Source organism: Peromyscus leucopus, chromosome 2 (assembly GCF_004664715.2).
Source record: "Peromyscus leucopus breed LL Stock chromosome 2, UCI_PerLeu_2.1, whole genome shotgun sequence".
In the NCBI taxonomy this organism is placed as follows: Eukaryota; Metazoa; Chordata; class Mammalia; order Rodentia; family Cricetidae; genus Peromyscus; species Peromyscus leucopus.
The window spans coordinates 89,727,806-89,754,368 of NC_051064.1; the positions used below are offsets into that span (position 1 = coordinate 89,727,806).

At 42.8% G+C, this 26,563-nt stretch overlaps 1 protein-coding gene and 1 non-coding gene across 6 annotated transcripts in view; both read right to left on the bottom strand.

Moving 5' to 3' along the window:
- Positions 1 to 26,563, bottom strand: part of Nfib (nuclear factor I B) — a 419,841-nt gene that overhangs the window by 326,572 nt on the left and 66,706 nt on the right. The window lies entirely within an intron of this gene.
- Trnah-gug lies at positions 10,285 to 10,356 on the bottom strand. The gene has a single exon. It is a non-coding gene; the product is annotated as a tRNA-His (tRNA).

Genomic DNA, 26,563 nt, shown 5'->3' on the forward strand with positions numbered 1-26,563 from the left:
TTTTTTCCTTAGGTAATATTCCTTTGACAGAACCTATTTTAAGATCATTATGTTCTCCTCAAAGTTGTTTGGCCAGAACGTTCCTGTTGATCCAGGCTTTCTGTCTACCCAGCTCAGTTTCCTTGTTCCCACATGCAGGGAATATTAGCATTCTTTCTTATTGTGGGGAACTAGGCAGTAATCTTACACCATATGTATTTTTATATCGAAAGTCATGAGATCCTTATTTTGCATTCCTTAACTATGAGCCATCTTCCATTTCCCATCCTTCACAAGGGTAACCCGGGTCGGCATCACCATTAGAGAATTCCCAGAGAAGCTTGGGAATCTGGTCCTTTGATTTTTTTTTTTTTCATTTGGTAAGGGGGGCAGGGAGGGCCCCCGCCTGCTCGTTTGCTTTGGGATAAAATCTTTTAAGTTCTAGTCATTAACTGCCTAGCTTCCAGGTACTTCATGCTTGCCGCTGTGATGTCATGGTAGCTGTAGCTGGAAAGCAAGCCCAGGCTGGGGGACGTGAAAAAAGGCGGGAAGCAGATCGGAAGCAGAAGCTCATCTGAAGCTTGCCTGTGCTTACTTCATGAGGAAGGAATGTAGCAATGGACACATTCAGAGTTTTAAGGACAACAGATCTTCAAGGTCTTCCACTCCTGACTTCTGCAGATCACAGCTTCCAGGAGTTATAAACAAGTGTACTCTGGACAAATAAGCCTGGAAACACCATCTCAAAATTCATAGAACACATTAGCATATTAAAGACTCTGATGGTTTCACATTAAATAAACGGAGTTAACTTTGTTTAACTCAGCATTCCCAAAACCTATTTGAGCTTGAAAAGCTTGCCACAGTTTACCCAGAGGCAACCTGCAGAGCCGCATTCCTTGAACTACTCAATTAGAGGACAAAGAAATACAATTCTATTATCTTAAAAGTGGTATGCTCTTTGTAGATATTAAATATATGAATGTAATTTCCTTCACTAATCATTGTTCACTGCTGTATCTCATGGACCAGGGCCATAGAGTTCACTGGCCCAGCAGCTAGGGGTAGACAAATTCTTAGTTCTTTCAGCAAGACAGGTTCATAGAGAGGGGGAGGAGGGTTTTCTCAGGTTTTTTTTTTTTTTTTTTTTTTTGCTTTTAATTCTTTTATTGCTGATTAGATGCATCTGGGCATAAGTTTTGGGGACCATATAGAATTTTACATAAGGGATTATCTAGGTAGAAAGGGTAAGTAGGAGGATGAGTACATTTTGATACTGGCAACATTTGCTGGATGGTTGTGGAGAGAAGGGAGAAAGTGAATTGATCAAACTGGATCTGATTACCCCTTCTAGGTTGTTGTCTACAAAAGAGGAATGAGTAATAGTAAAAATATGGAGGGGCCGGAGTGGCTGGTTCCTCCCTAGGAGACCTGTAGTATGAATAGGCAGAGTTGATGTTTGGAATTCAATTTCACAGCTCTTCCCTGGCTTTGAATATGGCTTGGAGGACACTCAACTAGTTCCTAGAACGTCAGAGGGCCAAGATGAAGAGAGGTGGGGTCAGTCTTGATGGGCCAGTAGGCCCTGACAAAGGAGTGCAAAGCCAGAGCACAATGCCTGCCACAACAGGGGTGTTGCATGTGCTCTGTGCCCCCCGTGAGGATCTGTGGATCCTGCTGCCCCTTCCCTGCCCCCACTCAGCACTCCATGTGAGCTGGGGAAAAGCGTCAAGGAACAGTTGAGACTGAACTACGTTTAGAAAGACCAAGCATTAGCCATGTGGCGCATTTCTACTTGTGGATTAGACTAAAATTTACCTGAACATTTAGTTACTTATTTGCCTACACACCTGAAGAGTGGGGCTCACGAGACAGGAAAGAGCAACAAGAGAAACGAACTGTATTGTCTTGTGTGTGTGGGGAGTCTTCGTTTGGAATTCAGACGTTGCTGCATCCTGATTTTGGTATTCAGGAGACACTTGTTATGAGCCCAGTTGTGGGACAGCCAACCTGTGACAAAAGCTTGAAAGTACTGTCATCGTTTCCAGTTTCTTGGGAAGGAGTCACTTCACTGCAGATGCCTAGTTTCAATCATTCTGTCCCCCCAGTGCACAGAATAGCACCCAGTTTAGTACACTCAGTATACATTCAATAAACATTCTTTTAGATGAATGAGTGAAATGTGCTCAGGCCCTGAATCTCAGGACACGCTCTACAGGAAATTTACCTGTGCATCTTCCTTCTTAAAGGAGAAAGTGAAAAGAAGTAAGGTTTGCTGGCGGAGTTCCTGGCAGTCATTCTTCCCAGGTAATTGTTACTTTTCTTTCTTTTCTCTCTACTCAACCATTTGCTTCCCCCTCTGCCTTTCTACTCGATAAGTGCTTTGGGGATGAAGTTGGCCTGCAGAATAAGGGAGCAGCTCAGTCTTTGAGCAGTCCCAATTCCTCCTGACCTGTGGCTTGGGAAAAGTTTAAACTCAGCTTAAAGGGAAAACAGAGCCTTCTGTTCACAGCTGGAGAATGTTGGTAATCATCGCTGCTCATCCTGCATGCATGTCCTCTTCTATCATTGGTGTCTTTCTGCAGGCCATAGGTCCTATGTTCTCCCAAGGCTTTTCCTGTACCTTTCAGATGACACAATTTGTTGGATTATAACGACCCACTTGGATGTCCATTTCCTCCTATAGATGTTAAGGTCTTAGGAGCTCTGTCTTCATCATTATGTTATCCAATGCTTCCCACAGTGTGCATGGAACACATGTCTTAAACCAGGTTTTTTTTTTTTTTATTTCTTAAAAGCAGAAAAAGGGAAGTTTACTTTCTCAATACTTACATGCATTTTGTACTCTCCTGTCCTGACTGAACTATCAAGCCTGCTGGATGTGGTAGAATGGCTATCTCCTCTCCTCTCTACCCCTTTGGCCTGAGAGGAACCTAGACATTCAGAGAGCACCCACATAGGGTCCTGTCTCTTTTTGCCTTCTCTGATTGTTGTGGCATGTGCCTCTGCCATGTCACAGGCACTCAAAAGTATCCTGGATGTGCAGACATTTCCTGAAGTTTCAAGTTCCTCAAGTCATACAGTGATGCTGAGTTTCTTTCAGATCACACTGCCTCGGAGCCAAGTTGAGACTTCGAGATAAGAACAAGTCTCTCTCCTTTCTGGGCCTCTCAAGCAAGAGCCAGAGCACTTGATATTTGGTGGTTACCTCTGTAAAGACCACTTCTCAGTCTTTTGGGATCTTGGTGACCAAAGGAAGATTTCTCTAGGTTCCCAGCTAGGGGTTAAATGGTTGTGCATATGGTTGGCATACTTGTGGCTTTTTTTTTTCATAATCTTTTACAGGATTGTAAATGCTAAATGAGTTTTGTTTTTTCTGTTAAGGCCAAGATATTGCCTCTGTTGTTCAATCTCCTATCCTCTTTACTCGCCATTATGCCAAGGATATTATAATGGTGATAATTATAATAATTATGGGCCGTCGAGGAAGTTCAACAGGTAAAAGTGCTCGCTGTGAAAACCTGATTGGATCTCTGGAGCCCACATAAAGGTGGAAAGAGAGAATCGACTCTAAAAAGTTGTCCTCTGACCTCCATACCCATGTCGTGGTGCACATGCCAAAACATACACATTGTTCACACACACACACACACACACACACACACACACACACACAGAGTAATTTAAAAAAATGTAAAAAACAAATTCCAATACTGATGATAATAGTGAGTATTTTCATTCGCACTGACCTCAATACAGTTGTTGTACTAGCTCGGGCTGTCCACACATGCCCTCCTCTGTAGGATGCATTTATCAGTCACATCATATAGATGGACAGAGGGAGGCGAGAAGAGACCAAATAACTTGCCTAAGGTTACCCATCAAGTAGCTTGTAGTTTAAATATAGGCACCCGACTCTAGGACCCAAATACTTAGCAACTAGACTGTTCTGTGCCCCTATTCTAGATGGCCTGGTACCTTCCTGTCGCTGCTGTCACCCTGGGAACTGGATTCATTCTTGGACAGAGGAGACACCTGCCTCTCTAGGGCACTAAGAGGACTCTCAGCACAGGAAGGCACAGGTGTGTGAACCAGGTCTGAGAGAAAGCCAAGGGTGTAGAGCTGGATGGCAAAGCTCAAGGAGATCACAGGGCACGTGTAGCAACTAATACAAGTGGGGGGGGGAGGGGAGTTCCAAAGAGACAGAAACAACGTCTCCAGATTTGGGGGTAAAGTTCCTGGTGAAGCATTCTAAAATACCCCAAGACCTTATCTAAAAACCTTCTAGTACAAACATATATTATCCTCCCTCTCAGTCTTGTCTGTGAGTAAGACTGGGTAATGTGATGATCCAGAGCTGACTCTGGTGGGACAGGCAGGAGGTGAGGCTGCGGTTGTCACAGTCTCTGCTGTCGTCTTTGGAACTCTCTGGGAAGAAGAAAGGGGAAATGACCAGGCCCAAGCTTGAAGCCAGCTGCAGCTTGGAGTTCTGGTGAAAATCCCTCCTGTTGTGGATTTGGGGATATGTGCGCTCATGGAAAAGACAAAGGAGAAAAGAGGAAGCGAGGGTGGCAACGGCATCGAAACAGGAACAGGGGAAAGCGAGAGAGGCTTCGGAGTCTCTGATTTGTGTGGTGTGAGCCCTGACTCGGCTCCAGCTCGGCGGGATTTATGTGGCTTCATTAATCACACTTTCTTTTGAAATGGAATTTTCTGCCTTGGAGCCTTTGAACATTGACATCCAAACACAATATATTCCTTTAAAACCACCTCTGGATAAAGACAACCTGTGGAGGGAAATCCCCCAGCTCGTAGGTGGGGTCTGTTTGGTTCTCAGATCTCCGTGCAGTACAGGGAAATGGCCCCTCCCTCCCAGAACAGAAAGGAGTCCCTCATCTCTGATTAACGACAAGCAGTGCCATCTAGTGGCGATTTGTGTTTTGTTTGTCCTGGATAATGAGAAAGGGGCCGCCCAGGCCAGCTTTCTCGGGACTGGGAAAAAGAGTCATCTTATCATCTTTCTGATGCAGTTAAATGACAGAAACACGAGAGTCACAGAACTGCTGCCAGTCAGGTGGCCGAGTCTAGGCAGGCCTTTTGTTGATGGGTTGTCAGCTTCGGAGTGGTGTGAAGTCCACACAAACCACACAGAATAGTTTCCTGGGAGGGGGAGGAAGGCAAGGGGACACTCTTGCCAACTCCGTATCATCTCATCTAGCTGTAAAACTATCCCCAGTTTGCTGCTGAACAAACCATGCACTGGTCAAGTTCAAAGCCAAGCAATGGGAGTGGCAGAGGTGTAGTTAATCCAGGTCTCTTTACCCTTTCTTACTGAGTGCTTCTCTTGGAATTTCCCTTTTTTGGAGGCCAACATTTCTAAGTCCTTCCATATTGTCAGCCACTGAGTTATCAGTGATAGCTTAGAAGAGGTAGGGACCCTGCTAGAATTTTCTAGATCACAGTTCCCGTGGAAGAGGTGCAGAGGAAGAAATGGCCTGCACTTTATCTCCTCTTATCGCCCCTTAGCCTTGGGTTTGAGGCACAACACTGGATACGTGCGAGCTTTTGGCAACGCCACCGCCAGCTGCCTCTCCTGCTGCAGGTCTGCATTGGGCCTCACGGTACCCTCAGGGCACCCGTGCAACAACCCCCATGCCTCAGCACTGCGCCGTGAAAGTGAATTCTAGCTTCTCGGATACTGTTTTAATAAATTATTTTTATGGATTGGTGAGTTTTAATTGTGCCAAAATAAGTTAAAACATATTCTTCAAAACTGGAGAATGGATTGTGACTTTGAAGCAAGAAACTACTTGGGGTTGCTCAATGTATGACTTGGTCAGAAAGGAAAATGGTGATTTCCATTGTTTCTGAAAGTTATCTGAAATAGAAGCAAGTGTGTGTGTGTGTGTGTGTGTGTGTGTGTGTGTGTGTGTGTGTGATATAAACCCTATTCAGCTCATTAACCATGGGGATCGATGAAATATCTTGGCTCCATTTAGTACAGAGAGAGAGAGAGAGAGAGAGAGAGAGAGAGAGAGAGCGCATTTGGCTACAGCTGGTAGTAATGAAGTAAGTATATGTAGTTCTGGGTCTTTAATCAGGCACTCGACTACAGTTGCATAGGTAAATCATCGTGTTGTCTGAACCGACTCTAATAGACCACCCAGATAGAGCAATATGAGGGGCATAAAGTCTTAGGTTACATTGCAAATTAAGATAACTTTTAATTTGGCCACAGCAATAGCCCAAAGGCACAAAATAAAAGACTGCAGAATACTCAGCCCTCAAGTTAACATATAGACCACAGCCTCTCCTCCCAAGGCTCGGGGATCATTGAGGAAGAGGGGCGGAAAGAGTGTAAGAGCCCAAAGCAGTGATAGCTTCAAAGAAAAAGTGTCCTCCAGACAGGGCAGCTGCACATATGAATTCACTGAGATTGTGACAGCATACACAAGACTTCAGACACCCAATCCCAGCACGGAAAGGGGGTCGGTACGGAGTCCCACGCCTAACCATGGAGCTATTGGCAAGTGTAAGCTGCTGGGAAACAGCCAGTCAGTTTTCTCTAAGAGTCAACCCCATAATAGAAGGCCACATATCCAAGAATGGCTTGAATGGTTCACACACATATGCACACACGCATGGGTACGCGCGCGCGCACACACAATTGGGTGGATGAAGAAAGAAGGTAGAAAGGTAGATCTGGGAAGAGTTGAGGGTGGTGAATATAATGGAAGAACTAATAAAACGTTTTATAGCGGGGCGGTGGTGGCGCACGCCTTTAATCCCGGCACTCGGGAGGCAGAGGCAGGCGGATCTCTGTGAGTTCGAGGCCAGCCTGGGCTACCAAGTGAGTTCCAGGAAAGGCGCAAAGCTACAGAGAGGAAACCCTGTCTCGAAAAACCAAAAAATAAAAAAATAAAAAATAAATAAAATGAAATGTTTTATAAAAGTCAGATTAACAACAATCAAATAAATACTCTTTACTACTGTAGTTGACTCCATGCAAAGTAGTAAAAGAATGTCACTAATTAAAAACTATAGCCTTTTTTCTTTTTTTTAAATAATTAGATAATTTTTGAAACATTATATCACAGTTACCCATTTCACTTGCAAACTCTGGCTTTTTTTTTTTTTTTAATAAAATACGGACTGTCCTTGGAAAGTGAAATATAAACTATGAAAACATGGAGATAATAATGGGGTCTTCAGTAAAAATTGAAGCAGGTAGTGTCTCCATGTTAATGTCATTAAAAAAACGAGAATTCATTTCCTCTCAGAACTTAGCCTTTAATATTTCTGAAAACAAATTTCACATCAATTTGTTTTTAAGAGTGAACACTTGACACCTTTTCAGAACAGCAAGAAGGAACTCTACTGTTAAGAAGTCGTTGAAAGCAGCCATTGATTGTCCGTGGTGTTCAGTCATGGAAACCACACAAAGAGGCAAGAGCAGGGACTGCGGACGTGAGTATAGATGCAGCCACTCTGGGGATCCCGACTTGGGCTGCCCTGGGTTTGGAGTCTACTGTATCATAGTTTTTAAATTTCTGAAATCTGCGGCGTGGAGCCCCTTTCCTAGCAGAAGCTCGCTCTGGGGGTTCTACCAAGGGAGGCTGGATGGTGCCTGAGGGCCCTGAGTGGTCCTGGAAGGATAGGGTGGGGGTTGGTGCTGTAGACGAATCCCTGCATTGCCCTTCCATATGCGCTCTCGTGTTAAGTGGTTCTTATTTGTGGGTACGTTATTCTTTTCATTCTCACAGTCACCTACCACTCTTCATGTGACGGCATCGACAACTTGGCTCACTTAGGCAGTTTTCCCTGGCAGAGAGCCAGCCAATCATCAGTGCAGGAAGGCCCCCTTCTGGTGAAGACACAGAGGAGGGACTTGGAAATGCTGTCTGTTTAGGCAACTGCTCTGACTGTGTTGAGGCTCAAAGTCAGGCCCAGGCTGATTATATTCTTACTCTTCCCCACTGCTTTAATTTACCACGAGGCAGTTGCAGTGGTTTGAATGAGATGCCCCCCATATTCTTCAGCATGTAAACACCCAGTACCCATTGGTGGCCCTGTTTGGTTAGGTTAGGAAGAATAATGTCATTGGGGATGAGCTTGGAGGTTTCACAAGTCAGGTGCCATTCCCGGTTGGCTCTCCTTGTTTCCTGCTATTGGTTCAAATGATTGCTCTCAGCTGTTTTGGCCACCACGGCTGCCATGCTTCTCTGCCATGACGTGATGGACTCATCCCTCTAGAATCATAGGCCCCAAATACATTCTTTGTCCAATAAGTTGCCTTGATCATGCTTTTTATCACAGGGGTAGAAAAGTAACCAATAGACAAGAAAACACACTAGTGGTATGGGAGGCAAACTCACGGGTTTCTGGAAGTAGACAGGTAGCCAGTGATGCTCTCCACAGAGCAGGGAGAGAGGGTAGCGGCCCCAAGACTGTCAGTGTTCTCCTTCTGAGACTACCCTCCTGATACCGTAAAGGCTCTCTTTTGAGTTATATGACTGTCCACATGACACAGCCAATGGACTCTGACTAGAGATAAAGCCTATTTCATCCTTCCCAAGATTCTGGAAGAGAAAAAAGAGGAGATCCCCATTGCAGGCAATGCTGGAGATATAAAGGGCAGGACCCGACTCATTGTCAGCTACGTAGAAGTGACTTTCAGAGAAATACAGTGACGCTCAGGAAGAAATATGAGATGGAGACAGCATGCACTGGTTCTCTTTGGTATCCCGGCCCCGATAGTGCCTGAAGCTCCCTAAACCTATGCTTTGGTCACGCCTCTCCAGTGCACAGACTGAGTTTCCGTCGCTTGCAACCACTGAATTCCGATGAACACAAGACCCTTCCTCAAATGAGCAGTTCACCTCACTCTCGGTCACTTACTGAAATGCAAAGAACTCCGGATGGGCTGCTCCTGTTTTAACAGGAGATCTGCACATCGGTGTCATCCTGAAGTCCTATTAGTGCTGGCAGGCAGAGAAGGCAGTGCACACCTGAGGCGAAGTCTCAGTCTTTGGAGAATTGGGCAGAAGTGTGGGAAGAGAGGGGAGGGAATGGGGAGGGGAGTCAGCAGGAAGAAGAGATTTCGGAGTGAGAAACGGTCTTGAGAAAGACTCTTGGAGGGGACAATAAACACATTTTACTGCTTTCATAACATGGTGTTCTGAGGCCAGTGTTTTTAGGTTCATAATCAAACAGTGACTGCTAGCTCTAAAAAGGGAGGGATGGTATTTATTCCAGTGCTCCTGGAATATTATTTGCAAGAACTCACTGGCTCTGAAAGAACTTGATCAACCCTATATATTTTTACTTGAAAATTTTTTTAGCATTGTATAAACTCTATACTCTGTTGCTAAGTTATTAATGAGACAGGCACCAGGGCATTAATATAGAATCTTCTAGTGACCCCTCATTTAAAACATGACTGCTACAATTGGAGGGCAGTAAAACCTCATTCTAACACACTTACAGTTGACATTTTCCGGCTGTATTGTTCATGTTTTTAAGTCCTGGAAAAAGGCCCATTAAAGCCATGTCACCACATTAATTCAACATTTAGCCACTTACAATACAAACCCATCTTTTGGAAAATGTCATTAAAAAAGTTTTGCCATATATGGACATTATTTATGGCTTGAGCCCTATTGTCTACTTATAATATGCCCTTTATCAGACCCAAATGCCCACTTCAGAGATTTTCGTTCTGAGCAACAACTGGCTTCTTACATTATCCAATGATGCAGGAAAGTTAAATTACAGCCAGTTCATATCATAGAAACAAAATGTTTCCTGCAATTACTGATAAGGGACAGTTCATTTTCTCTCTGTCATCCTGGAAAAAAAAACCCTCCTAACAACAATTCATGCCTGGTTAAACAGGATTTCCACATCTCCTGCTGACATCTTTCCAAATAATTCAGGGCTGTTATTACTGTATAGCCCTGGCAAGGCTCAAAAGCAAGCAGACTTGACGAGTCTGCTCAAAGCACAGCTTAAGTAGTTGTAATTAATAATAATTACATGCCCACTACACTCCAGGTTTATCATATTATCCGTCAATGCAAATAAAAAAAATCCCCATACAACACACTAGCAGCAAGATTGGTGCATTAATAAAGCAACTGTACAGACATCATCTTCATAAAGTTTAAAGTATTTGTGCTGGTTCCTGTTTTTATCGATGTTCAGTATTCTCTGTCTGCTTGCAAAATGTGGCTTGGGTCCCATACAGCATGTGGCCACATTTTTTTTTTTTTTTTTTTTTTTTACTTCCAAAAGCCTCCTCATTCCTGCCGTGACTCGGATTCGAACCGAGGTTGCTGCGGCCACAACGCAGAGTACTAACCACTATACGATCACGGCGAGCTACCGACGGGCTGGGCACCAAGCTTCCCGTCAGAGCCACTGCAATATTAAAATTTGTGGAAACACTGCCATCTATTGCCTAAGTGTGTACGTTTTCTTGATGATGCCAGAGATGAGCTGTGCTTCTCTGTTCCTCTGCTGAGAGGCCCAGCACCAAAGCCAGCTCCGCCTTCTTCACTGACTGGGAAGGCTGTCCTAGAAGAGGAGGAACTGGATTCCCTGTCTAGGGACCGGTAATCAAGGTAACAAGGCAGACAGAAACTGGCCGGCGGATACATGGTTTCGGCTCTTTATCCATCGAAGGCTGCGCTGCCCACCGCAGCAGCCACCTACTATGCTGAACATAAATGGGAGTCTCTTTGTATGTGTCTTATTTCCACATGCTTAGTTAACACTACCATAAAAATATGACAGAGACAAACTGCCCTGAAATCCAGAGGCTAGTTTTTCCTAGCAGAGAAACAGAATATATTCCAAATGAGGAAAGGCTCCCTCCAAACCTACTGGTCCGAAAGTTACTCTTTCCCCAATTCACAGGTTGAAAAACGCACTATCGTGGGCTTCCTTTAGCACTGAACACTCTTCGGACAGGAAGATAGTATGATCTGTGCTCCATATATTTCCAGGAGAGATTTACTATACATTTTCTAGTAAAAAATTGTTCTCCACAGGTATTTGAAGGGCTGAGAATCTTACAAAAAAAAAAAAAAAAAAAAAAAAAAAACGCCTACAAAGAGTGTGTTGCTATAGACTGGGGCCGTTATTTGGGCTATCTCTTTCAAGCCTTGGAAACCTAGGTGCAGCTGGCTGGGGCTGGCTGGGGCTGGCTGGGGCTGGCTGGGGCTGGCTGGGGCTGGCTGGGGCTAGCTGCCTGGCATTGTGGGCGGAGTGTCAAATCAATGTGCCCATTGGTTGCTAGGGGCTCCCTGGTTTCTGGAGGGAGAGTATCTCCGAGGTAAGATTCAGACACAAAAGTTCACTTCCTGCTCTCCGATCTTTAGCTTCTATGGTCTTCATACTTGCACAGATACATTTTCCTTCTGTGGTATCACAGAATATTCTTGCCCGGTTTCCTGAGCCGCAAACGGTCTGTGTAAGAAGCAAGGCGATAGGTAGAAGAGCCTAGCAGGTCACCAGGTGGAGAAAAAAAAAAAAAAAAAAAAAAAAACCAAATCTCCTCATTGCAAAAGAAATTACTGTTTCCCAAGCCCAATCTTTGGTGGGTCAGCTTTGTGGTTTGTTTGTTTGTTTGTTTTTACTATGCTCAGTTTCTAACTGAAAATATTAGTTTAAGAAAAAGACTCCTATAATACAAATTATGGAACAAGATTCTGTTTGAATTCTGGCTTGTCATCAATGAACTGGAGAGAAGAGGTCACTTTTGAAACGTCTGTGCCTTTCTACTTAGGGATCATAATGGCTTCTACTCAACAGGACTGTCCTGAGGACAGATAGGCAGGTACATGCCAATATTTAAAACAGGCCTATCATGTGGTAAGCACTGTAGAAATGTTAGTTATCACCGTTTAAATAAACACATTATATTAGCTGCTGTAAACTATTTCATTTGTCTGCCAGCCTGGGATACGCTCCCCGACAGTGCCCAGGATAAGGTTTCCTCTGTCTGTGCCATCACAGGGTCCCGCTGTGTCTCCTCACTCAGGGTCCCAGGCTGAGGGAACAACTGCTCTCAGGAGCTGACTGCTCATTGAGTCATGCTCATTGCTTGACAAATGAAGAGAGAGCTCTGGAGATCCCGAAATGAGCAAGTAAAAGCTCTTTGGAGCAGCTGGGCCATGTATCCTTGCCTCGGGAGTCAAACTCTTGGGGAGAGAGAGATGGCTTTTGAACTATATGCAATAGTCACTGAGCAGCACTGAATATTTGGGAGTTGTTGGGGACCATACTGTCCAAGTTTTGCTGACTGTTCTGCAATGGGAGGTTCATCTCTATTCTACGATCCTCTTGGACCCCTGGACTATATATAACGTCATCCAGTCTCTTAGTTTCCAACAGCTAAAGTTAACCATCACAGTCTTAGCTTCCATTTCATGTCACCTCTTTATGACTTCCAAAAATGGAGTTCTCCTGGAAAGAATGTAAATTTAAGAGCAAGGGTCTGAGAGAAAATCACCACAATGTGCTGCACTCATCTTTTGTTGGATTTCTGTGGCACAAACAACCTGGAAATAATGTTTTCATTTCCCTTCCACTGCGTCTGTCAGTACAGACAGTGTCCTGCTCAATAGGATGCATTGACATTTGGCTTTTGCTACTTTAATATAAATACCCAGGAGCAAACTCTCTGTTCAAACACATCTGAGTTGCAAACTGCTCAAATGACCAAGGCGGAGGAGGTGTGAAGAGGGAAATGGAGGTAGCTAGCGCTTGCTTTTCCTGGATTCTAGTGCACTCTCCACTTGTTCCTCCTGGTTGACCTTGGACTGCTCACTGATGGATCCCTCCCTACAAGAGTAAGGGTCATTGAGCTACATGGCTTCTAAGATTTTTCGAATCTCTGACATGCCACAAAGTTAACTTAAAGAAATACATTTATGAATAGTAATACAATATAAAAATTTTGCAGAAAAAATAAGACCTATTCAAAGAGGCATGATCATCAACATTACAGTCTGTGTTTCTCCTGGAGGTTGCAGAAGTTGCCATTTTGCTGGCTTCTCTGTGTTTGTAGCCTCAGTGTCCTGCCCGTGGGAACATATTTTAAGTATGTAGGGACTGATCTTTTGGATGAGTGGCTGAAGCTGAGCATGGGGAAGGATGTCTCTTTCTTTAGTCAGTGTTTAATACAGTTTTATTATTTTAAGAAAGAACACTAATAGAAGACCAGATGCGCATACACACACACACACACACACACACACACACACACACACACACACACTGTGGATCAAATTGTTTGCCAGTTTGAATGGCACAGGGTTCCAAGATGACCAGCTTCTCTCATTTGTGAGGGGGCACTAAATGATGGATTTCACTTCCAAAGACACTAACTGTTGACTCCCTTCTCAGAGTCTTTAAGCGAAGATTGATGCTTACCGGGGTCTCATTGTTAGAGTAACAGCCTTGTTGCCTGACGGCCGTGGTGTCCCTCTGATGGAGTTGTTACCTCCTGGTCCTTCATAATGGATTCTAGCAGAGGAAAGGGGGCTGACAAGGGGCCAGGGACCGCACGGGTCCCCACCTCCCAGCTGAGCCCTGTCTCCCCGTCACCCCTCCTCCCTCATTTCCCAGACTCAGCTCTGTTTTCTCCTCCTCGTCCTTTTTTTTTTTTTTTTTTTTTTTTCAGTTTGCCTCCTGCCTCACTGGGGGTGGGGAATGACAGTCAGATCCCTCACTGGGCTGGAGGCCAAGCACGCCAATCCATTGGGCCAAGGCTGGCTGCCTGCCCAGTTTTCAGACAAAGACAGGTTGGGAACCCCCCTACAAAGAAGGCTCCACGGTCCCCTCCTCCCAGGGTCCTGTCTCTTCTTGGGCACTTTCTAGAACACTACCCCCATCCTAGGAAGCTGTGTGTGCTGTACTCGTGTGTGTGTGTGTGTGTGTGTGTGTGTGTGTGTGTGTGTGTGTGTGTCATACGCGCGCATGAGAAGTGAGAAGAAAGAAAAAGAGGCAGAGACACAGGGTTGGGAAAGAGAAAGAGTGAGAGTGAGAGAGACAGACACACACACACACACACACACACACACAGAGACAGACAGAAACTAAAATCAGACAATCTGGTACCTAAATGGGAACCGAGGATTTCATGTACACAGCACACACCTCTGAGAATAAGCTGTATTTTCAGAAGGAAAAATAAGGGGACTGAAGGCAAGGGAAGCCCAAACACATGCTGGCTTTGGGTTTCAAACTTCCATGCAAGTCCCCACTCTAAACCCTGTGGAAAGGTGGACTGACTCAGACTTGAACATCTCCTTAAGATTTCCTGCCTGCACCAGAAGATCTCTGATTCTGAGAAATCCCAAAACGCTGGAGAAAACGCATGATTTTCAGAATGCTTGTAACCACAAAATGTTTTAACAGCTTACATTTTCAAGAGTAAACTGCCTGGAGTGATTTTCCCTCTGCTTATTAATGAATTCTATTTAACCAAGTCAGAAATCTTGTGGTGGGGAAAGCTGGAACTGCGGGGTGTGTGTGTGTGTGTGTGTGTGTGTGTGTGTGTGTGGTGTGTGTTGTGGGGGTGTTGTTGGTTGGTGGTTTCATTTTAATTTTTTTTGCCTGGAGGCACCATTATAAAACTCCAGATGCAAAGCCCTCTAATAGAATTCCTCCTCCACATAGCACTCTGGAACATGCGGCCTAACTTTTATGACTGGCAGTCCAGGCCTCTGGAAGCCTTCCGAAGGGGCTGATCCATTAATGATAATGGGAGACCACAAGGAGCGCCCCCCCCCCCAAACAGCTGAAGGCCTCCGGCAGCAGAGAGCCAGGCTCTGAATACAGGAAAAGACCCGTGGGGTTCGAGAGGGACCCCTCAGGATGGACAGCAAGTTTCCTCCACCACGTTAAGACCCGAGGCTTTCATGAAGGGAAGCAATGGAAGGAAGGGACTGGTTAGCAGCCTGGATTGATCTCTGACAGATTCACCAGGGAACTACTTTTCTTATTACTTATTATGATTATGGTTTCTAGAGTGCTGGGCATTGAACCCAGGACCGTGAACAAAGGGTTTTCACCACGGAACATAATCTACACTGAGGCCAAAAGCCTTGGATGGATGATTTGACCTTTCTGAGTATGTTTTTCATACAAGGGGGAGATAATATTGAATTTATAGGGTTGCTGCAAGGATAAACTAAATGTGAAATATGCTGAAAACTGTGTCTGCTGCTGGGGAGGCCTTAACACAGAGGGAGTGTGCCTTAGTGGATCAGAGGTGGAAGCCAGCTGCTCTGAGTCCCAGGCCTGCATGAGATGAGGCCAAAGAGTAGGCACATGGCAGAGCCCACAGTGGCCTGAAGTTTATTGACTGGGCTCTGCTCAAGATGCCAAGCATTTGTAATGAGAGGCTGGCTCTTCTCCACGTGGGGATGGGGAAGTTCGGGTCTGGGGAACTTCAGGGTCTGGGGAAGAGGTGGTTCCAGTTCTAGGAACAGAGGGATCCAGCTGGAAACTGTGGGAAGAATAAGTGAAGAGATGGAAGCAGAGCCAGAGAATCCAGAAGGCTTCCAAGACAGGGGCCACTTGTACCAAGTTCAAGTTGACTTACTGCCCTTCTGTCCTAAATAAGCCAATATCTGAGCCAGTTCTGCCTGGAAGTGTCTGAAACAGGAGGTAAAAAGTGCTTTAGGGTGAAGGGAGAGTTGGAGAGAAGAGGTAGCTAGGTAGATGGGAGCCAAAGGTTGTGCTCAAGCCTTCTGGGATACTAATCAGAGTGGAAAGCTCACCAGCTGGGCCTGCTCTTTGCCTAGACATTTTTCTTAACAGGTTTGCTCTGACAATGACTGTCATGTGTAGGAGGCACCTGGCTCCAGGTGGGTGTGGTTGAGAACAGTCGATGATCCATGGCTTTTGCAAGGGCTGGACAGTATGTTTGTTTCCTGCCTCCCATACTCTTCCCTACAGTGCTGAAGCACCTTGGCCACCAATCTCAATGAGTGCCAGAAGTTAAACATGTCTGCATGTGCTTGGAAGCTGAAATGTGACCTCATTTTTGAGTTTAAGAACAAGCTCATAGATATGTAAGGGCTTTTGGCTGGATGTGGCAACAAATGTGTAACGCTAGCATTCGGGACAGTGAGGCAGGGGGATCATGAGGTCAAGACCAGCCTGGTCTACATGGCAAATTTGAGGCCAGCCTAGGTGATATGACAAGACCCTGTGTCAAAATATGCAAAAAGTTTTCCTTGATTGATGGCTTAATGTTTTGCCACTGACAGTTTTAACTTTGTCCATTTCTGAAGAATGCTCCATAGGTACATGTATATTAAGTCAGTAGGATGTGGTCAATTTTGTTTTTTCCTCTATGAATATCAATTTTGTTTGTTTTTCAAGATAGGATTTCACTGTGTAGCGCTAGCTGTCTTAGAATGCTCTGTAGACCAGGCTGGCCTTGAACTCAGAGCTACACCTGCCTCTGCCTTTCAAGTGCTGGGATTAAAGATGTGCACCACCACACCCCCAGTGAATATCAGATTTTTTAGGGACAAAATCTCTCCTAATTAAAGTGGAGTTAGAATCCCAACAAGAGCCAGCAGGATGGCTCAATGGGTGGGAACACTTGCTGTCCAGCCTGATGGCCTGGAACCCACATTGTAGAATGAAAAAACTGATGCCCACCAGCTGTCCTCTGTCCTCTACATGTGTTCTATGGCATGTACACATGTGCATGTGCACACATACACAGAATTAAAAAAACTGAAATGTGAACAGGCTAACTGGTCAGACCTTGATAACTTGGCCATCAGAAGTACCGGGAAGTACTATATAGCCTGCTCTGATCTCATTTCTTCAGCCACATGCACCAGAGGAACCAGGAACTGGACCATGAGATATAATGCTCATAAAGTGAACACCTCACATCCTGCGTGCTCATATTCTGTTCTCCTTTCTTCATGATGAAGTTCATGATCTGGGAAAGCTGTTTAACCTCCTTTGCTTCCTTGGTTTTACAAAAAAAAAAAAAAAAAAAAAAAAAAAAAAAAAAAAAAAAAAAAAAAAAAAAAAAAAAAAAACACCACACCACAACAAAAAACACTGCTCCTTATCTACTGTATGAGGGTGTTAAAAGAAAAATAGTTAATAGAAGGTTTTGAATGGTGTTGTATAGAGCACACAACTGCGATTATTCTCACCATTATCATCACAGCTGTTATTGACTCAGAAGGCAGATATTAAGGTTATAAGAAGAAGGCGGATTTCTATCCTAGGAAACCCTGGAATCATAAAGATGTATCTAGGGTGAAACATATGAACCTTGACACCTTTCTCTTGATTGTCATCAATTCTTTGAGTGATTAAGAAAAAGATAGAAAAAGGAAAAAATAAAACTAGCCTAATTGGATGTAGGATAAACTATTCATTAGCAAACTAAATAGCTACACAGTTAATAACCTATAGTGCCTCATGGAAAGCCAAGGCATGGCCAAAAGTAATTGAAGTTTGCGATTCTCCAAACTGTTATTTAAAGCAGGGTTTGGCAAGGCTCAGCAAGCTTGCACCAATTTTAATTGTGTTTTTAAAACTCAGGATGGAGATTGCATTTCTTTACCCATTATTTGCATAGTGAAACCTCTTTATGGTGAATTTGATTATAGTAAAACCTTATGCCGGGATTTTAAAGTTCAGCGCATGTGGGATCCATCTCTACTAAAACCCACACTTAAAGTTCTGACCTTTTAACGGATTAATTCCCAGTTGCACATTCCTTCCAATTTGGTCTCTTTCCCCCACTCGCAACATCTAACAATGTGGTGAACCCTATTACTACCAGAGAAAGCTTCTTGGGAGGCTGGCTTAACCTAAGGAGAGGACCCCCAGGAGTAACTCAATGGGCCCTGGAGGAGATTTACCAAGTGCCATAAGCAATGGTTGCCACACCCTACACTCTGAGGCTCTGTTAAACATATATAGATATATAATATATTTTGCAGACTTCATCCCCACCCCACTCTGGTACAGTACTATTGATGAACTGTGCCCATGTGGAACTTTTCCTAACCTTGACCCATTTTCATTGACTTTTTGTGTCTTACCACACAGGCACCTGAATCTCTAATGCGTCTAGTCTCCTACCCAGTAAAAGCAGTTGTGGATAACACCTCCCACAGGAGGTCACAGTGAGAATCAAATGAGAACCCAGCAAAGGAAACTGCATCTGACCAGTGGCAGGCAATAGACAGCCCAGCAGTGTTGGCTAGGGGTGCCATAACAGCACCATAAACACAGCAGCTTAAATGCATAGTTCTGGAGGCAAGAAAGAGCCCCAGAGTGCTCCTCTTTGGGCTGTGAGCTGAGGCTCTGGAGTAGCTGCTGATTATGCTAATCTGCATCAATTCTATGAGCTCTACTGGGAATCCCTTTGGAACTTCACCTCTTAACTCCTGTGTTCAGCATTCTCATCTCTTAACTTTCCTCCCTAGTTTTACCCCTGAACTCTTCTTCCACATTTGCAAAGGGATTCTAAAATGTAAATCTGATGGCGGAATTTTCAAGAGAGAATTGGAATTTCAAATAGGCAGTTGGATATAGAACTGTAATTAATATGAGAGGCTGAGGGTAGGACATAGATGTTGGCAAGATATGAGGTATAGATAATAGCAAAACAAATGCCGTAAACGAACTCACGGAACTGGCAGTGCATTTTTAAGGAGAGTAATTCATAAGCTCAATATAAATCATCCAATGGGGTCTAACGTTTTGTTAGCTAATATCACCAGAACAATCTAGAATAAAAGAGAGCTAACAGACATTCTTGTCTTTTGATTATTTTAAAAGGAAGGTTCTGGCCGGGCGTTGGTGGCGCACGCCTTTAATCCCAGCACTCGGGAGGCAGAGCCAGGCGGATCTCTGTGAGTTCAAGGCCAGCTGGCTACCAAGTGAGCTCAGAAAGCGCAAAACTACACAGAGAAACCCTGTCTCGAAAAACAAAAAAAAAAAAAAAAAAAAAAAAAGAAGGTTCTGGCTGGAGAAGTGGCTGGTGGGTAAATGCTTTTATCACACAGAACCTGGTGAACTAGGTTGATCTCTAGAATCTATATAACGGTGGAAAGAGAGAACTGACCCTATAACGTTGTTCTGTGACCTCTGAGCACACACGGCGGCACAAACACCCATGCATCATGCATGTGAACACACATACAATGATGATAATAATAACAATAACAAACAATTTAAAAGTAAGACTCAACATTTTTATCTATCAAATACACCGCTAGCTATCAGTTTTTATAGATAGCTTGGCAAGTTAAGGAAGTTTCTATTATTGATTGGCATAGGACATTTTGACCTTTTTGGAGTTTAAATCATGAAATAGGTATTGCATCTTAGTAAGTACTTTTTCTGGAATTCTTGAAATAATCATGTGATTATTTTCCCTTTTACCTGTTATTCAAAGGTTAGTTTCCAAATGTTAAATCAACTGTGTGTCCCTGAAATAAACTCGACTCGGTTATTTGTGTTGTTCTTCAGGGGTGTTGCTCATTTAGTTTTCTGAAAATGTGTGTGAGTTTTACCATGTTCTTGAATCAAGTTGGCCTGATTTCTGTGGTTTAGTAGCTAGTGCTTATTTCTATTTTGTTCCTTCTCTACCACATCTCACAAGTTTGATGTGGTATTTGTAGCATTTTCTTGATGTCTGAAGACCATTTCTTTTTTCAGAACTGCCATTATAAGCTTTGTTTGCAACAAACTAACACGTTTCAAGTGTCTGAAAATGTAGGGATCCTGTCTTCCTTTCTGAAGTACATTTCCAATAAGCCTAGAATCCCAGGCTGCCAAGTACTTTCCTTCAGAATTCTAGAACTGTCTGGCTCTCACCCAGCATCATTGCTAAGAAAGCTGCTCTCAGGCTGGAGAGATCGATCGTTCAACATGAAGAAACCTTCTGCTTTTGCAGAGGACTGGAGTTTGGCTTTCAGCACCACACCAGGCAGCTCACAATTGCCTGTAACTCCAGCATCAGGGGATCTTATTCCCTCTTCTGCCCTCTGAAGGCAACTGTGCTCATGTGCACATGACTACACACAGCCACAATTATAAACACAATGGGAAAAAAATCAAAGAAAACTGCTCTGACATAGTTACTCTGGAGGAGCGGGGCTTGGCTGCCCAGATCTTGAAAAGGCTATTCTTCATTTTAATTTGGGTTGTTTGGTTTATGCTCCGTACTTTCCTTCCATATTTAGTTACACTGTGTTGTGTCCAACTATGGACTTCATCTTAATTAGACTATTTTGGATTGGTAAGGCTTCTTAAGTATTTAATGTTTAATTTTTGTTTACTATTATTAAGAGAGAGAGAGAGAGAGAGAGAGAGAGAGGAGAGAGAGAGAGAGAGAGAGAGAGAGAGAGTCTATTTATGAGTGCAGGTACATGCATGCCAACCACAGTGTATTCAGAGGTCGGAGGACAATGCTCAGGAGTTGGTTCTCTCCTTCCTCTGTTGGTTTTAGGGACTGGACACACGTGATCACAATTTTACTGCTCCCTAAAATTCCTTGACTTGAATTGGTATGCCTCTTCAGTTCTGAAAGTTCTCCATCATTAACCCTTCAAATTCTGTCTCTGCTTAATTGTCCTTCTCCTATCCTTCTAGGACTGCAGTGAAACATGTTATCCAGTCTGATCAAGATACCACATCTCTGTTGTCATTAGTGACCATTGCTTTATTTTTCTGTGTGGTTTCCTGGATAATTTTTATAGATTGCCTCTATCAACCTACTCATTTCATTTCTTCCTATATAACATCTCGTTATGTTTGGCCTGTGACAATGTGTATGTATATCACATGTACAGTAAAATGATATGAAATACTTAAAATAATTATGTATTTTAAAATTATGCTTTAGAAGTTTGCTTTTTTAACTTTCTTTTTATTTATCCTTTGTGTCTTTCACATCATGCATCTCAATCCCATTCATGTCCTGTCCCTACATATCCACCCTCTGCCCTTGCAACCTCTCCTGGCCCCAATAAAATTTAAAAGAAAAATAGAAAAGAAAAAAGGCAGTGGGGGGAACCTCCTCATGGAAGCTGTAGTGTGGCACAGTGAGTCACTCAGTGAACCCTTTCGTCCATGTATCTTTACTTGCAAGTGTTCAATGCAAAGAGTCCTTGGTCTGGTTCGAGGCCTCTGGTTTCTGCTACGCTATGGATGCAGGGCCCTCACTGGGACTCCTCTTGGAGATCTGTTGTTGCCCCGTGTCATGGAGACCCTGCAGGTTTGGGTCTGCAGGACCCATCCCTTCCTGTGCTCCGGCAGATCACAGATGAGGTGTGTGTTGGGGTGGGCCTGGGTCTGGGCCCGAACAGTTGCACTGCCCTGGCGAGTTCACCCTTGGCAGTGATGAGCAGGAGGCAGAGCCAGTTCTCCTGCTTTGGAGTCCTCAGGGTCGGATCAAAAGTTCGCTTTAATAAACAGTACAACGTCGTTGGCAAAGCTAGCTAGGTAAATATACTCTCTGCTTCCGATAAACTTGTGATTACATAAAAATTAGGCACAAGCAAGAGTAAATGGAATAGTATTGAAAAATATATGTCAATTATGCAATAGGAATAATTATCATTTTATTTTTTCAAAACTACACACTTTCAACAAAATTTTCTTAGAATAATTTAAAGCAAATCTTTGAGAGCTCAAAATTCCAAATGAAATGGAGTTCCCTCTGAAAGTATATCTTAGTGCTCATCTCTAATTGATTAGAATGTCTACTCATGTGTGTAGCAGAATCAACATGTTATTATTATATCTAAGTAAGGCAGATTTGCGTGGTTGGTGTGTGTGTGTGTGTGTGTGTGTGTGTGTGTGTGTGTGTGTGTGTATTAAGGAATGTTATACAGCATTCACAGAAATTCAATTTAGTTCTCTAAAAATATGCACGGTCATTTTATAATCCATTATTTCTTCCACATGTTTTCAAATCTACAATGTATCTCTTTAAATATATTATGCATTCTTTTAAGAAAATACTCTGTCTGAAACTGTAATGATAGGAAGTCCTCACGGGCCTGTGTTTGCTGTGCTTAAGTTATTGCGCACGGTGACTTATTTCCTTGATTTTTATTGTTGGATGCTCAATATTCTTGGACTCTTACTCATGAGAATTACTTAGGGTCTGGCACGGAGATATGTTCTTTATAAAGGCTATGCATTTGTTTGTACCAAGCCTCTGATGGCACAAGTATTCTGCAGGTCACTCTCAATTAAGTTCTTGGCTTGGGGTTTTTCAAGCCACTCAGGGAATGTGGATTCAGGCAGTAAATCTGAGATAACAGGAGATACACTTTCTCAGTGGTAATTTATTGTTCTCTTACCTTCACTTTGCATCAAGGTTAAGCATAGTAAATTTTCTTTACAGCCCTTGGAATATGGAGAAACGACAAGATTATTTCTAGTTCACATTAACCCACATGTTCAACTCTTTGACACACAGGTTTGTGGCCTCTTCACTTTAGTGACATTTGGCATTTTTCTAACATTCCCTATTTTGTAAAACAGGGAATTCACATTTATCTGATAAAACAGTTACCTCATTTTGTGGGCTGATATCCTCTCCTTTAGTGAGAGATCATCATGGGTTTAAGATGGAGCTCTTCATACTCTGTATTAGATTTGAGTTCTAATTGTACACAGAAGGAAGGCTGATCCAGGTACTTGCTCTGGAGGGGGAAGTAGTCTGTTCTGTAACTCATATTATTCTGGTCTTCTGAACAGTGAAGCTAAATAAAATCTAATCAAGAAAACACACACACACACACACACACACACACACACACACACACACACACAAATGGGATAAGCTAAAGTGACAAAAGCCTGATCCTTTGTGAACATCACACTCTGAGAATATGAATCACAGCGAATTCAATGCCTGTGAACTGAAACACATGCTTGGAGACTCAGTTCCTTTCCTGTATCATAACTGAAACACATGCTTGGACACACAATTCCTTTCCTGTCATAACTCAATTGTGTGACATGTGTCTGTCTTGCAGCCTTAACTATGCTGATTCTTTCCAAAACATGTTTTATACATTTAGTATATGTTTCCTTTAGTATCTACCATGGTGGGGTAAAGGGGTAATACTAACTGGACCAAGGAACTGAGAACATTTTAATTAGTGTTTGAGTTGATTGAGCTGTTCACAAAAATAGATCAAGAAGAACTGATCACTATTTCCATGGGTGTCAGTAACCCTTTTTCCAATACTTCCTTTTTCATCTTAAAGGACCTAGTCCAGAGGGAAAGGGGCTTTCTGAAAGATATGATTCATCCTCAAAGGTCTTTATGAGTCTTCGAAAAAATATCTCAAAGCTGAGAGTGGGGATTCAAATGAAAATGAACGGCATGCTCTGTAGAAGACATAGAAGGAACGTCATTCCCTCTAAAGAGAAGGGCAAAGAGGAGGCCAAGTGGAAGCGTGAAAGCAGGGAGGCATGGTTGAGTATACCAGGTGAGGTGGCCAACAGACTTCCCATACCATCAAGATCTGTTTCTCACTATTCTACTTCAAGATTTTATGCTTGTGCAGCATCCCAACTTCTGGGAAACTTGGCTACATTCACAGAAATCTTGTCTGGGTAGGGAAGAGACTTGTGTGTCAATCATAGAAAGAAGGTTATTCCCGGTTTGGGTAGATGCTAAAGCTGAATAAAGGAACAACACTGTGGCAAGACAGTAAAGAAGAAGAAATTGGGTGGACAGATAATAAAAGGTGGCAACCATGAAACTTCAACTCCCTAAGAAGTTTGATGAACTTATATGCAGATGTGTGCATATAACATTTGGGTCATTGTTAATATTTATAACAAGTTTAGCAGCTTTAGAAAGTCCCTCTAGCTTTCAGCAGTTGGAGTTACTGTCAAGGTCTACAAAGTCTTATTCTTCCTTCATCACGGTTTTATTTCTCTAGCTCTGCTTTAAGTGGTTTTAAACTTAACTGCACACGGAATTCCTGGGATAGTCAAGACACACTTACCACGCTCTAGGCACTTTGTTTTAGTTGATCTGAAATGTGGATGTCAAGGCTAAAACCTTCCCAGTGAGTTTAATGTGCATGCAAAGTTGAATCCTGATGTCAGAAAGCCGCAGTAGCATTATAAAGTTGCTGTGGAATGGCCACATGTGAAGGTTAAAAAGGACAAAGAATGTGTGAGAGAAACACCATCATAGAGCACATTAACTTTGATGAAACACATTCTTATAAATTCCCAGTTCAACTGCAGCTGGAAAATCAAAGTTAAAAATATTTTTTGAAGCCCACTATATGAGAACAAACCATGTCTAAACACTCAGATTATCAGTGTTCTGTTCACATCAACATGACTGAACTTTATTTTTCTAAGAAACTCCTGCTCAGGAAACTAAAGTTGCAAAATAGAGTATTGGTTATTTCAAGAACTCCCTCATTGTACCCAATCCCAGTTGCTACATCTCCAGCTTAACTCCTACACTTAAGGCTCAGGGAACATCTCTGAAGAGGGGGCAGAAAGACTGGAAGAGGACCAGAGATCTGCTGTGATAGCGTGTCTTCTAGAAATGACAAAGAATCTTCATCTATGATATCTCAACAATATAGCTGCCTAAATAGGACCCAAACAAGGACAACACCAACAGACACACTAACATGGACAGGGAAATCTCATATGGCCCATCCCTAATCAAAGAACTACAGGTAATCAAGAAATGCTGAGATCTGGAGAAACAGGGATGAACTCATGTTGTGGAATATTGCTTTAACTATGTGAAGTTACAGTTCCTTTAAGAGGCTCTGCTGTAAAATGAGCACTTGAGTAGCAATCACGTTAAGTAGGAACAAAAAGCTAAGTAAAAATGTCTGCCACAGTGTGGGCACTAACTTCCTAGAGCTGGGTCAGTTGAATGCAGCTCCCAGTTGAACACAGCTCTCAGCCAGGCTCACAGGGCATAAAGCTCAGCTCTCATGGATCCCAGCAGGATGGAGCCAGCCACCAGCACAAAGCTGCTTAGCAGTTTAAGATTTGGCTCATGTGGTCAGAAAAGGTTAAAGTAAAGACAGTAGAGACAGGTCCAGATGGGGGAAGAAAAACCTAAACAGGTTACAGTGTGTTTAAAAGTGTGAGTAGGCTTAAGAAAGAAAAGAAAATGGGTATAGATAGTCATAGAAAAAAAATAAATCATTTATAAATAATTAAGTAAAGTCTTTAAAGAGAGGGTAAAGTAATATAAAAAGAAAAAAACACCATGTAAAAATGGGAAACACACAAGGAGTCTGGATCTTGTATGGTTTTGTGTTGACTCTGAATTTTTTGAATGATGATGAGTGAACAACAGCTGCTGAGAGACACTGGATTAGAAAAAGGACTGCTGAATTAAACCAGCCTACATACTTTAGGGATGTCTTAACTTTAAAATGCAATTCAGAAAATGTATTGTGTTGGGGGAGAGGTTATGCTTTTGTTTCCAGAAGAAATGAAAGGCTATGGATTCCTTCAAGGTTAATAGAGACCAGGTTTGATTAGAGGAGACCTCCTGAAAATTTTGACTACAGACATAAAGAAATAGTGTTACAATTAGTTTTTCTAGAACTTGACCATTATCTCAACTTTCTTAGGGTTCCCAAAGATGCCATCATCCTCAAACAACAGGAAGCAGTTTAGAGAATATAACACCAACATTCCCAAAGGTAGGGTGGGTGGTTTTTTGGTCATTCAGTGAGTTATGGATGTTTGTCATCATTTAAGGGGGATCTAGGAATATAGGATAAAAAGACAACTATTAATCTCAAATATTTTACATTGGTATGGATTTTGGTATATTGATACAAATTTAAAGTTATTTTTGTCACACTGTATGTATGTTTATACTCTTGTTTAAGGTATTGTGCTTATGCAGCTCATTTAAAAATATAATGTGTAATTAAGAAATGCATGTTTGTAGTTAGTCATCTATAATAATCAAACTTGTAGTCATGTTAGATATGTTTGCAAGGTTAAACAGATATATTTTAGATATACAGATGTTCTTTAAACACTTCAGAGACCTACAGAATATAGCATTTAAGATGGCTAATAACCTAAGATCTTTCATGACAGTGAGACACATCTGCTCCTGGCAGTACCACTCTACTTTATAAAAGACTGATGGGCATCGAAGAACCTCCATATGGAGTTTGCTTTCATTGTGGCAAAGCTAGCCATTTGGGCCAGAAACCACTCTTGCCTTGACTAATGACAGTATGCTGTACAAACTGGACAAGCAGAACATGAAAGAAAAAGACTGTTGAATGTTGCTGAGACAAGGTAGGACAGTTCTTTAAAATTCTTGCTTCATAGAAAAGTCTGCCAGATACTCTGCAGGACACAAAGGAAAAAGACTGCTGAACTTTGCCAAGACAAAGCAAGACAGTCCTTCAAAATTCTTACTTCATAGAAAAGTCTGCTAGATATTCTAGGTCTATAGGCCAAAGATGGATGCCCCAACATTTCAGAGAAACCTTGAGTGACTGTCCCAAGTAGCCAGATGTCTCTGTCATTTTGGAAG